The following is a 14,115-nucleotide window of genomic DNA, read 5'->3' on the forward strand; positions in this document are numbered from 1 at the left end:
GGAGAGAGCATCTTGTTCCTTTTTAAAGTAAAGCCCTCTACAGAGCAGGTTCCATTGACTGGGCTGCCCTGGCAAGGTGTCTCGGGATCATTCTGGGCAGCTCCAGTCTCCATGCCCTGCACAGCTTGGTCGATTGGAGAGGATATGCAAAGTCCCAGATCGGGAACAGGATGTGTGTAAGCTTGAAAACGAATTCATCCTCTGGACAAACATTTGAAATAATTTTCTCTGCAATGACCAGTAAAGGTGTTCTGAAAATGATTTTTCCCCTGTGGAAAAATTTCAGGTTTTGTTAAAAAAAAATATCAAATACTGATTATTTTTTTCAACAATCTCCCCCTTCCCCTTCATATTATTGACAGAAGTGATTTCTTTTGGTTTTGACTAAATCTTATTTTTCAATGAAAAAAGTGTTCATTGGAAAAATTCCAACCAGCTTTATTTGCCAGTCAAGACTTGTGTTAAAGATTTGGTGTCTCTTTCACCAGCTGATGGCTGGGGATGTTCGCCTGCAATGGGGTGTCCATCTCACACAGGACTTGAAGGGGTTAAGCTGGTCATGCGGGCCTAGGAACCCCACAAGCTGCACCTGGAGGAAGAGCCTGGGAGCAGGGACTTGATTGCAAGCAGGTTCAGCTGTGCAGGAATAGGTGGGGCTTACACAGACAGGGGCTGTTGCTGGGAAAGGGGTAGCCACTCCCTGGGAAGAGGGAAGAGTGTTTGGAGTTGGTATATCCCAGGAGTGGGGAACCAGGAAAATTAGGAAACAGTCCAGAGAAAGACCAGTGAGGGCTGGGAGAGTAGAGCCCAGAACTGCCAGGTGGAGGATCCCTGGACTGGAACCTGGAGTAGACGGCAGGCCTGGGTTTCCCTATACACTGTCAGGGAAGTGGCACTGATGGGGCAGTGAACTGGAAGACTGGCTGGGTCACTATGGGGAGTGACAGAGACTTTGGGGGACTGTACCGTGTATGAGGGGAGTGGGAATGCTGAGTGACCTGGCCAGAGGGCTGAATCATGAAGAGGATGCTGCGGTACTTGGCGTGAGAGAGGAGCTGCAGACCTGAGACAATGCGACAGTGTGTGACCATGGAAAGGGTTGTGACCTCAAGAGCTAATCCCCAGAGTGACCAGGAGGAGGTGCCAGAGAAGCAGTGAGTGGTGCACCCTGTGACTTAGGCTTTTTACTGTTCTGTAGGGGATGAAGGCCAGGGAGGAGATTGGTAGAAAAGGAGAGGGGAGGAGAGATAAGATCAGGAGGAAGAGAGAGGCAACAGACCAAGGGGAGAAATAGAAATGTTGAGGGGATAAAAAGGAGGAGGAGAATAGGAAGGAGAAGAGATACAAAATGGAGACCTGAGCCAACCAGAGGAAGGTGGGTACAGCCATTCCTTTGATTTCCTGTACTGATGTGACGGGTGCTAAGTGCTCTGAGGAGCAAGGCAACAAGAGGCAGACAGGCTAGTCTAGTGGAGACCTGGATCAGGCCCCCAAGATCCAGCTTGTGTTCCTGGCTCTGCCACTGCTCTACTGTGTGATCTTGGGCAAGTCACTTTGTCTGTCTCAAGGGATAATGATACTGACCTCCTAGGTAAAGTGCTTTGAGACCTTTGGATGAAAATCACTCTATAAGAGCTGGGTATCGTCATCGCTGAAAAGGACACTGCCAGGAACTTGGAGAGGAGTGTTCACTGCAACATGGGTGGATAAGTAGGCATGGTGCATGTGTCCTGGAGAAACAGTTAACAGGCAGGAGTTTGTGAGGGTAGTGGCACCAAAAAATAACCAGAGAACTAAGGATGGATATGAAAAAAAAAATAGTAAGCCCCAGTTTTAAGCTTTCCTTTTCAGTAACCAGATCCATAACCCACTAGAGTTAACAGGAGTCTTTCGGGCTTGTGCTTGTGATTTTCTCCAAGAAAGCTCGTCTATCATCTTAAAGTTTGTATTGACTAGCCCCAATGTTCATGGTCCCTGAATGCTTTGTACATTGACTAAGTAGGGTATTCCAGTGCCCTAACTGGTTTGTAACTTAGCTCAAACTACCTGTTATCTGTGCTCCTGCTGACCGGTACAAGCCAGGGTCCATCCGGTGGATCCGTTAATGCTTGAATTGTCAAATATTTAGCAGGCTCCACTTTTTTCAACCACACTCAGCTGGAACTCCATTGGCCAACGAGCACCTTTCAGCACCTGGGGTGGTGGGTTTGGATTAATACTGTCCTTCAGCACCCTGGACAGCTCCCTTTCTTTTGCACATCTCCAGGTTTCCAATTAACACATTTGAAAGGGGAGTTCAGAATCTTGGCCCAGGGAGGAGAACCTCCTGCCACAACAATGTGAGGCCCAAACGCATATGACTCAGACTGCGGCAAGCTTCTCCTTTGTACTTGTGTTCTGTCCCACAGTTTAAAGTGGCATCTAGTCTTCCACGGAAGAGTGAGCATTTAACATACATATTTGGTGAGACCTCATCTCCTTCATGCTCGACCTCCTAAGAAATATATCTTTCTCCCAGTCACAGGATTCTATGCTCTATTGGTGAAACAAGGTAAGAGTTGCTTTAGATACAATGGAATATGGCCTCATTTGGTCTATTTGTCCATTACCACCCACACTTGTGTAGTCACAAAAGCAGTGCATTTGCTACCATTCTCCTTTAATAGCATGATACACTCACTTGGCACTGGTGTAAGTGAATAAACAAGATGCAGAGCAATGGAGAATCAGAGCCCTGGCCTCTAAACTGTGCCCCTTGCCTTCCCAAGGGAGTACAATTTGATTAAGCTGAAAATGTCTTTATTAATTATATGAGCATGTAGTAATCGGTGTTTAACTGATATGTTTCCATATGTGCTCCTCAGTCCCACTGATTTACAAGCGGGTTTAGAGGTGGCTAGACTGGGTCAATGTAGTTATTAAAATTATATGGTATGACAGGGTTGGGCCAGATGGCTACAGGAGAGTGATAGAAGGCAGATTATTAGCCCCAGGTTAAGCAGGTCCCTTTTCCCTGGGTAAGGTAACAGGCAGTTCCAGAACAATCAGGAACTTGCTGGAACAAATTAAGGCAACAGGCTAATTAGGACACCTGGAGCCAGTTAAGAAGCTGCTAGACTCAATTAAGACAGGCAGGCTAATCAGGGCATCTGTGAAGAGCTGGAAGTAAGAGACAAAAGAAGCTGAGGGTGAGTAGGCAAACTGCTGGAGGGCTGTGAAATACAAGCGTTACCAGACCTCAGGAGGAAGGTTCTGTGGTGAGGATAAAAAAGGTGTTGCGAGCAGGCCGTGGGGAAGTAGTCCAGGGAGTTGTAGCTGTCATGCAGCTGTTACGGGAGACACCTTAGACAGCTGCAATCCACAGGGCCCTGGGCTGGAACCCGGAGTAGAAGGTGGGCCCGGGTTCCCCCTTTCCACTCACCTCCCTTTTTGATATAAGAGGAGTTGATGTGGACTGTGGGTCCCACCAGAGGGGAAGGTCTCTGGCCTGTCCCCCAACCCATTAGATGGGCCAGCAGAGACTGTGGGGATTGTTCTCCTTTTCCCAATATGCAAGTCTAAGCCTAGTACAGTAATAAAACTGAATACAGATTAAAATCTCACCCTCAGAGATGTTTCAATAAGTTTCTTTCACAGACTGGACGCCTTCCTAGTGGGCACAATCCCTTCCCCTGGTACAGCCCTTGTTCCAGCTCAGGTGGTAGCTAGGGGATTTCTCCTGACTGCAGCCCCCTTTGTTCTGTTCCACCCGCTTCTGTATCTTTGGCACAAGGGAATCTTTTGTCTCTCTGTCTCCCCCCCCCACCCACACACTTCTAAATGGAAAAGCACCAGGTTGAAGATGGATTCCAGTTCAGGTGACATGATCACATGTCACTGTAAGACTTTATTACCCACTTGCCAGCACACACATAGACAGGAACACTTACAAGTAAAACAGAGCCATCTACAGTCAATTGTTCTGGTTTATGGGAGCCATCAAGATTCCAAACCACCATTAATGGCCCACGCTTTGCATAATTACAATAGGCCTTTAGAGTTATATTTCATATTTCTAGTTTCAGATACAAGAATGATACATTCATACAAATAGGATGAACACACTCAGTAGATTACAAGCTTTGTAATGATACCTTCCAAGAAACCTTTCGCATGAAGCATATTTCAGTTATATTATATTCACACTCATTAGCATAGTTTCATAAAATCATATAGAGTGCAACGTCACACTCAAGGCTCGTCTATGCATGGAATTAAAGTGGAGGCAGTGATATCGGCATACAGGCGTTTATACTAGTTGTGACAGGCTGACAATTCCCTGTAGTATCCTGGACAAGCCTTATGGAATTAAGAAACTTTATTGAATTAAATTAAACCTTATTGAATTAGGGTTAATATCTTTGGGGATGGTTTTAAAAATGCAATTGAGTGTGTATTATTGTGGCATTGTATGTACCTTCTCTAGATGCATATGTACTTCCTCTGTTATTAACCCTTTGTAGCAAACCCCCTGGAGAGAGATGCATATACTGGTTCCAACTGGATTCTCTAGGGGCCAATCGATAAAGAAAAAGTTTTTGGATAAATAGCCTGGTTTTAAACAGGCTGGTGGCCTTTTTCCTGCTCCAGCAAACTGACAGGACCCCTGGTCCACAGAGGGCCCTAATCCTTAGGGGAGGGTTGGAAGGACTGATCCTACTGAGGCCTTATGGTGCTTGTTCAGAGTTGAAGTTGTGATGAGCTGGTAACCACAAGGAATCCCCCTTGCTTGGGGTTTAAAGAACTGTTCCTGTCAGAATCCATGTTAGGTTGGGGTGGTGATCTGGACATGCGTGTAGGTTCTTTCATTGTTTTTAATTTGTTTTCTCTGTGGTGCTTTTCACCTTAAGAATAAAGCAGGCTTGCATAGAAAGTGCTGGCTGGTAAGTTATACCTATAGCAAAGGTTACAGTAAACCTGTTAAACAGCTCTGAAGATGAAGCAAGCAGGTATCTTTGTGCTGGGAAATACACAGCCTGGAAATACCCATCTAGAGGCCTGATGTGTACCTCAACCCAACAGCAGCAACAGCTGGGAGCCTACAGTGGGTGCCCTTGCTGGTCTGCTGAGGGGAAATACGGGTGCAGTTGCCCTGAACTGTGACACCGGTGTAGCTATTCCTGTATGGGACTGGGAATTGTGATATTGGTATAAGGCACCTGCTTACCAGTATAACTGTGCCCACACTAGGGGTTGTACCAGTGTCATTATATTGGTTTAAAAAAATCACATCCTTATCCAAAATAATTTCAGCTGTACAAAAACTGTGTGTAAGAGCCTTCTAAGCCACGCTGAGCACTGTTCCTCCAACTCAAACCTCTGCTGCTTTGCATTTATTTGTATGAACATCAGGTGGCGCAACAACCAAGGTCTTAGGCTTGATCTACACTAAGTGTTTAAACCAATTTTAGCAGCGTTAAACTGATTTAATGCTGTACCCATCCACACTATGAGACCCTTTATATCGATATAAAGGGCTCTTTAAATCGGTTTCTGTACTCCTCCCTGATGAGAGGAGTAGCGCTAAAATCGGTATTACCATATCGGATTAGGGTTAGTGTGGCCGCAAATCGACAGTATTGGCCTCCGGGTGATATCCCACAGTGCACCACTGTGACCGCTTTGGATAGCAATCTGAACTCGGATGCACTGGCCAGGTAAACAGGAAAAGCCCTGCGAAATTTTGATTTTCATTTCCTGTTTCCCCAGCGTGGAGCTCTGATCAGCACGGGTGGCAATGCAGTCCCAAATCCAAAAAGAGCTCCAGCATGGACTGTACGGGAGATACTGGATCTGATTGCTGTATGGGGAAACAAATCTGTTCTATGAAAGCTCAGTTACAGAAGACGAAATGCCCAAGAGTTTGAAAAAAAAATCTACAGGCTACACGGTGCTGCGTGACAAGCGTAACGGGAAGTCAGAGACTCAAATGGACGCTCATGGAGGGAGGGAGGGGGTACTGAGGACTCCAGCTATCCCACAGTCCACAGCAGTCTCCGAAAAGTATTTGCATTCTTGGCTGAGCTCCCAATGCCTGTAGGTTCAAACACATTGTCCGGCGTGGTTCAGGGAATAGCTTGTCAATTTACCCCCCACACACACGTGAAAGGAAAGGGAAAGAAATCGTTTCTTGACTTCTTTCAGTGTCACCCTATGTCTACTGAATACTGCTGGTAGACGCGATGCTGCAGCAGTGAAGAGCAGTATCCACTCCTCTCCCCTGCCCGGTGGCAGACGGTGCAGTAGGACTGGTAGCCGTCCTTGTTATCAACCCGTGAGTGCTCCTGGCTGGCTTCAGGTGAGGCTGGCCAGGGGCGCCTGGGTGAAAACAGGAATGATTCTCGGTCATTCCCAGTAGATGGTACAGAATGGCTGGTAACCGTCCTCATGGTTGCCGTGCTTTGGCGTCTGCCAGGGCAATCCAGGGAAAAAGGGCGCGAAATGATTGTCTGCCGTTGCTTTCCCGGAGGAAGGAATGACTGACGACATTTACCCAGAACCACCCGTGACAATAATTTTTGCCCCATCAGCCACTAGGCTCTCAACCCAGAATTCTAAGGGACGAGGGAGACTGCGGGAACTATGGGATAGCTACGGAATAGCTACCCACAGTGCAATGCTCCGGAAATCGACGCTAGCCTCAGACCATGGACGCACACCGCCGAATTAATGTGCTTAGTGTGGCCGCGTGCATTCGACTTTATACAATCTGTTTTATAAAACCGGTTTATGTAAAATCGGAATAATCCCGTAGTGTAGACGTACCCTTAGAGCTAGACCAGGGTCAGCAACCTTTCAGCGGTGGTGTGCCCAGTCTTCATGTATTCACTCTCATTTACCGTGCCAGTAATACATTTTAACGTTTTTAGAAGGTCTCTTTCTATAAGTCTATAATATATAACTAAACTAGTGTTGTATGTAAAGTAAATAAGGTTTTTAAAATGTTTAAGAAGCTTCATTTACAATTAAATTAAAATGCAGAGCCCCTCGGACCGGTGGCCAGGACCCGGGCAGTGTGAGTGCCACTGAAAATCAGCTCACTTGCGGCCTTTGGGACACGTGCCATAGGTTGCCTACCCCTGAGTTAGACCTAGGAGCACCCCCTGCAAAATGAATGCAAACAATGGAAGGAAAAGAGATGGGCGTGAACATAAACAGAGCTGCTGGTTTGTGTTCGAAACATGATTCAGGGGGATTCCAAGCTGCCCAGCCATCAGAGCTGCCAAGCCAAGAGTCACATGGACAGTGTATCCAGAACCCAAGAACTGTTACAGAGCAACACAATGCAGCTACTCTCATCTTTCACATGGAGATGCAGAACTTGATTCAAGCTCTAAGAGAATTTTATGCCAGGCCCTGTAGACTCTATGGACTAAACTTTTGTATTAAAGAAGAAAGCAGGCCCCGTTACAGAGTTCACAGGTTTCAGGTGAGGTTTACTCACTCCTGTGGTAGAGATTGAGCTGGATAGCTAGAGGCTCTGGAGTGAACTGTTTGTCTTGCATGGCCTTGGAGAAGAAAGTTGTGTGTACTTCTCTCTCTTGTCAAGTGAGTAGGTCTCAAAGTTTGAGATCCATATTTCTCATCATCCCATCAGACCTCGGTGGTGTGAACCCACTTCTTGTTTTTGAAATACAGGGTAGCGAGGGGAGGACTCATTTCTCTGAGTCTGTTTCTGTCTTTGAGGTCCCTCAGGGCTGAAGAGGGCTGACTATTGAAATACAGTTCTATATATTATAGACAGCACATTGGAGAAGAATCAGCTGAGCTTTGCATAGGAGAGGGGCAAAGGGGGAAAAGTCTATAGACTCTTCTTTCCCATATGGGAGGGAAATAATATATTTCCTATACTGAGATGGGCTGTGTGCTGCTTAACGTGTGCCAGAGGGGTGTACAAGTGATTCGCTGTTGGAACACTTCATGCTGAAAAAGTAGTTATCAATAACTCACTGTCAAACAGGAAGGTTGCATCTAATAGCTCCCATGGGGGTCTGTCCTGAGTCTGGTCCTACTCAGTATTTTCATTAATGACTTGGATAATCGAGTGGAGAGAGTGCTTATCAAATCTGTGGGTGATACCAACCTGGGAGGGCTTGCAAGCAGACAGGATTAGAATTCAAAATTATCTTGATAAATTGGAGAATTGGTCTGCAGTCAATAAGATGATGTTCAATAAAGACAAATGCAAGGTAGGAAGGAAAAATCCAATGCACAAATATAAAATGGGGAACAACTGGCTGGGAAGCAGTACTGCAGAAACCAATCTGGGGGTTATAGTGGATCACAAATTGAATCTGAATCAACAGTGTGGTGCTGTTGCGAAAAAGGTGAATGCCATTCTGGGATGTGTTAACAGGAGTGTCATATGTAAGATACAGGAAATAGTAGTTCTGCTCCACTCAGCACTGGTGAGGAGTACTCTGGAGTACTGTGTTCAGTTTTGGCCATCACATTTTAGTAAAGAAATGAGCAAATTGGAGAGAGTCCAGCAGAGAGTAACAACAATAAGAGGTTTGGAAAACATGACCTATCAGGAAAGGTTGAAGGAAGTGGGCATGTTTAGTCTAGAGAAGAGAAGACTGCAGGGGGACGTGACCTCAGTCTTCAAATATGTAAAAGGTTGTTATCAAGAGGAAGGTGATCAACTGCTATCCACCAGACAAGAAATAATCAGCTGAGTTTGCAGCAAGGGAGATTTGGGTTAGACATTAGGAAAAACTTCCTAACTCTAAGGATTGTTGAGTACTGGAAGGGAGGCTATGAAATCCCTGTTATTTGGAGTTTTTAAGAACAGGTTAAACACCTGTCAGGGCTGGACTAGGTGTACTCAGTCCTACCTCAGCATGGGGTGAAGGAGTGGATGCCTCTTGAGGTGCCTTCCAGCCCCTCAGTGGATCTATGCTGTTATCCCCTTAGCTCTTACCTGTTAAATAGCATCAAGATGGGTCAGTACTTGTCTGAGACACCTCCTAAGAACCACCAAAGCATTGCAGTACGGATGAGGGTGGCACCCTTTTCTTCTAATCTGCCTGGAGCCAGTGCCCCAGAATGGTGTGGGAGGGACTGTCTTTTGGCTGTAAACTGTCCAGTGGTTCTCATTAAAGAACTCCTGGCTTTTTTGCAACAGTAAAGGTGTTCCTGGGTGTGGGTGTCTTACCTCTGCTATTCTGGCCAAATTCAGAGCTTGATAATTGCACTCTGCCTTCCTAAGTTCCCCATGCAGATTCAGCCGGAAGCAGGATTCTTTTCCTAGCTGAATGCATTGAGGTGTTGTGGGCTAATAAGCGGCTGATGTGTTTCATCCCAGAAGGGGCTGCATTTCAGTTGGTGGATAAAGTGATGTCTCTGGACAGTGACAGTGGAAGCTGGATGCTAGTTGAAGAGTATTTTTGGGTTCTTTGAGGTGCGAGGCACTAGACAAATGCACACTATTTGTATCACCACTGGTACAATGTATTGGCAACATCATGAAACTGGCCACAAGTGAGAACAGAAGCAGCCCCCCCATTTTCCTTAAAACGTGCCCCTGATTTCAGGGGACTTTAGAGCTTCTCCTTTCTACAGTTACCCCGCACACATCCATGCGTGCAGACTCATCCACACACACCCGCCCTCTTTGCCTGCTGGCTCATGAGTAGGCTGATGCCTGTTTGTTCTGAGAGCATCTTCCCAGAGAAGGTCAGGTTAGAGCCCCCTTTAAACTCACAGAGGAGGCACTGCAGGGAGAGACTGCACCTCTGACGCACATCAGACTCTTTGGAGGAGCTGGATGACAGTGTGCTTTATCCAAACACAGAGCCAGGCTGCGCTTTGCCGATGCATCAGGAACTGTGGGATGAGCTCTGACTCACTGGGACATATCTGGCTGTTCTCTGATTTGCGGGTAGTGGTAACACTTATCACTTAACACTGCGCAAACATTGCTTAATCCTCACAGCACCCCAGTGAGATGAGGGTGGGGATCATTATCCCCATGCTACGCTGGAGAAACCAAGGCATAGAGAGGAGAAGTGATTTGCCTAAGATCCTTATTCTGTTTTTCTATCTCCAAGTTATAGCAGGGAGAAGAGAGACTATGCAACAAGGACCAGATCCTGCAGTCTTTACTCAGGCAATAACTCCAGCCAAGCTTGGCCTGAGTGAGGTGCTTGTCTGAGACACCTCCTAAGAACCACCAAAGCATTGCAGTACGGATGAGGGTGGCACCCTTTTCTTCTAATCTGCCTGGAGCCAGTGCCCCAGAATGGTGTGGGAGGGACTGTCTTTTGGCTGTTAAACTGTCCAGTGGTTCTCATTAAAGAACTCCTGGCTTTTTTGCAACAGTAAAGGTGTTCCTGGGTGTGGGATGCTATTTAACAGGTAAGAGCTAAGGGGATAACAGCATAGATCCACTGAGGGGCTGGAAGGCACCTCAAGAGATGAGAACTTTGTAGATGAGAACTACAAAGTCCCCACACCACTCTGCAGGGTGTAGTGCCGCTTTATGTCAGGTGCATGGGGGCAGGAGAGAGGGAGTCCATGAGCCTGTGATGCATGGGAGGGATGGGGACAAGGTCCTGTTGGGAAAAATGTAGAGGTGTGAGGATAAACCTGCCTGGATCAAGTGATTTCTTTGATCACATCTTAACCCTCTGTTGGGGGACGAGTGTGACTTTTGAATGGATTTTGGAGTCACTGGTGATTTCTCATACATCTGGAAAAGTTTTAGATCCTGGATGTTTTTATGGACAGATGCTGTCTTTGGACAAAGTGACCAGGTAAGGGGAACGGCCTACTGTACAAGAATATGAAAGGGGATCTGATTTTAGGGCCCATCCCTGCTGTCCTGAGTAAGGCTGGTAGGATCAGATCTCTCATCTAGTTGTCGTTACATTCTGGACCGGACTCTTATTTACACTGCAGCTGCTTGATGTTGCTCTGCTGCCACAAAGGGGCCATAAAGTATGAGTAAATGACATTTGCACTTGCTCGAAGAGCCCTGCACTCTGCCAGCATGCTATAAAGACTCCTTAGTGCACCTGAGAATCAGCCCTTCTGTTTAGTGGCTGTGTGAGCCCCTTGAGCTCATGGATAGGCAGAATGGGCAGGTCTATGACACAGACAATCGTTTTTCTCCCCTTCCGTCCCCTGGTCATTTTCCAGTATTTAACACACAGAATAATGTGCCTTTCAGAGTCCAGGCAGAAGGAGTGAAAGTTGCTCCCATAGCCCATCTGGCTGGCTTCAAATTTTAATTAAACCGGCAGTAATTGGATGTTTGATGCAGGAGCAGGGAATGGCTCCATGTCCTGATTGTCCTGCCACACTATCTATCCTTCATTGTGACTGGAGCTCCCCATATACCTGGCCACCCTGGGAGCACATTTAACCTTGTAGGCAGGACAGGTTCCTTTAGATTTTGCAGCCTGCCCTGCGTTGGTCCGGTCGGGGGTTTATGGTTGTTTCTAAGAGGAATAAGGAGGAAGGAGCAGTGCTAGTGCAACATCAATGTGTGTTGTGTGCGCCACTCTGTGCCCAAGCCACGGCAGAAATGAGTTTGTTACAGCCCCACCTAGAGTCTGGCTCTAGCTCATGCTTTCACAATTCCTGCGTTTTGCTGTGGCGGTTCCCCAGTTCAATCCCTGCCGGGAACCAAGAGTGGCTCTTATACACACACCAACACGTCATCTCTAGAGACCTGGGTTCAAATTCAAAAGCGGGGAAAACCCCTCAGTAAAGTGAGTTGGGCAACTTCCAGTCTAGTCTCAGTGACCATTTATCTGCATCATAAAACCACTGTATAATCTGGCACCACTGAGCATGAGAGGCCAAGGACTGGGTGAGTCAGCACCCAGCTGTGGAAACCTAGAACTAGGACAGTTTTCAGCTGCTGTGGGTCAAGGCTGAGGAGCATTGCAAGGGTTTCAGTGGGGGGCTCAGGGCTATCACAGCATGGGGGGTCTGTAGGTCCAGCTTTAATGTGTGGGCAAGAGCTCATCTGCCTGACTGGGAACAGAGCTCGGCTGCATTCCCTCCCACGCCATATTCACATTCAACCATGGTGTTTGCTATTTGTTGTTCTCCTGTTTCAAAAGTTTTACCCATCCAATCAGGGAGCAGAGACAACACCATGTGACTTAGGTGACTGCTCACCACAGGTTATGAAGAGTCAAAAAGGATGGCTTGCAATTGACCCGCAGGCTGAAGGCTGTTAGCTCAAACTACTCAGTACCCCAGAAACCAGGCTAACTGCATCTCTGATCCCTCTGGGGGCACCCTCTCCAGGCCTCTGGCCATCAGTCTCAAGCCAGAATCACCCAGCGTTGAAGTCCTCTGTGTAACAACCAGAGCAAGTGCAATATGTTCTGCAAGTCTGTTCCCTCTGGGGCAATGACCGTGCAGATCAGTGGCCAAACAGCTTCCGCCAAGCAAACATTTATTTAGAACAAAAGTATTTGAGAGAAAACAGACCTTAAAACCAACAGCAACAGATGGTGTGCACAGTTAGCTCTTCCAAAGGGTTCCCATTCCCTGGCTTTGGGAGGGGCCTACTGCTTAGACTTCCTCTGCAAATCCCCATACCACTCTTTTCCCTCCCTCCCTCTCTGTGTCAGCCTGTCTCTCTAGCCAGCTTCTAGTCACACTAGTCAGACTCTTAATACACATCTGTATTAATGGGCTAATACACAGCGGTCCCACAACTGTCCCACTCAGTGAAAGTGTCTGGATGAGGAATGATGAGCACTGACGGGATCACAGATGAACAGCAAACAAGAGGGGAAATTTGTGTTAAATAAATAATTGGACATGCCGATCTGCAGCCCTTCCCTTCAGCAGGGGCTGTGTCCTGAAAGCCTTGTTCCCAGCAAGCTCGGCGGCGTGGCTCTCCAGGGTAGAGTGGACTGGGCCCATCTTCATAGTCCACTTGCCTGTCAAAGCGCTGACCTGAAAGGGGACTGGCAGTGGTACCCAATCCATGGCACTGTAGTCCCTACACTCCGCAGCCTGGAAGCCCCAGGGCCAGAGTGACTCAGCAGGCCAGAAACTAGCTGGGACTCTGAGGCTCAAATCTCTGGATTATCCAGATCCAGCTATAACAAGAGGATCCCAGAACAGCCATGCTTTTGGAGGCAGGATATCCAGAATCTTTGCAAGCCCAGCTCTCTCACTCTGTAACGAGGCAAACCTTTTCTGCACGTTGTGATCTTTGGCACAAGCCAGCAATCCCTGATTTTTCCAGTGAACCCAATGGAGATCTTCTCCTGGCTTTACTTTGAAAGTGAATTTTTATGCCGGTGAGCTGGGAGCCCTGCAAACTGAATCCTCTGATTATAGCCCCAGTGCAAACATCACATGCACGCTGCTCAGCTAACTAACTTCCCTCACCAATGAACCTCAAGTCTGACTTCTAAGGGAATGGGGGGAGCTCGTTCCCCATGGCTCGTTCTGTCTTTGACTTCCCTGTTGAGGCTGCCGACAAGTCATCCAGCTGCAACAGTGTTTTCTGTGATGTGGGCACCTCCACAATCGGAAATGGACTGATCTCTATTTATCCACAGATCACCAGTCACCCTACTGACTAGGCCTGCGATTACCAGCTCATTCCAGGCCACTGGACTACCACCAGCCACCGCCATCTGGGCTTGATTTTAGCCAGTGATCTAGAAGTGATCGGTCCCCACAGCCTGCTAGCAATCCCCTGAGCAACCCAGTCCCTTCCACTGACTTTTTATTAACTGCTGCCTGGGGTTTGTCTGGGGGAATGTACGTGTCTTCTGTTGACAAATGGAGCTCTCTTGACTGTGCGAGCCGCAGGTCAGCGAGTGCTCAGCAGAATATGTAACGGGTTATTGTGGCTCAATCTGAATTGATACCATTATTTGTATTGTGGTAGTGCCTAGCAGCCACAGTCAGAGACCAGCGCTAGGTGCTGTGCAAACACAGAACAAAGAGACAGACCTTGCCCTCAGGAGCAGACAAGCTACAGAGGGGGAGGCGGGTAGGGACAGATCCTCACCTGGGTGTAAATAACCCAGCTGCAAACCCCAGTGGAGGCTCTGGCTGCGGGTGTTAACCATTAGCAATGCAGCCCTTCCC

The sequence above is a fragment of the Gopherus flavomarginatus genome, chromosome 17, assembly GCF_025201925.1.
Source record: "Gopherus flavomarginatus isolate rGopFla2 chromosome 17, rGopFla2.mat.asm, whole genome shotgun sequence".
In the NCBI taxonomy this organism is placed as follows: Eukaryota; Metazoa; Chordata; order Testudines; family Testudinidae; genus Gopherus; species Gopherus flavomarginatus.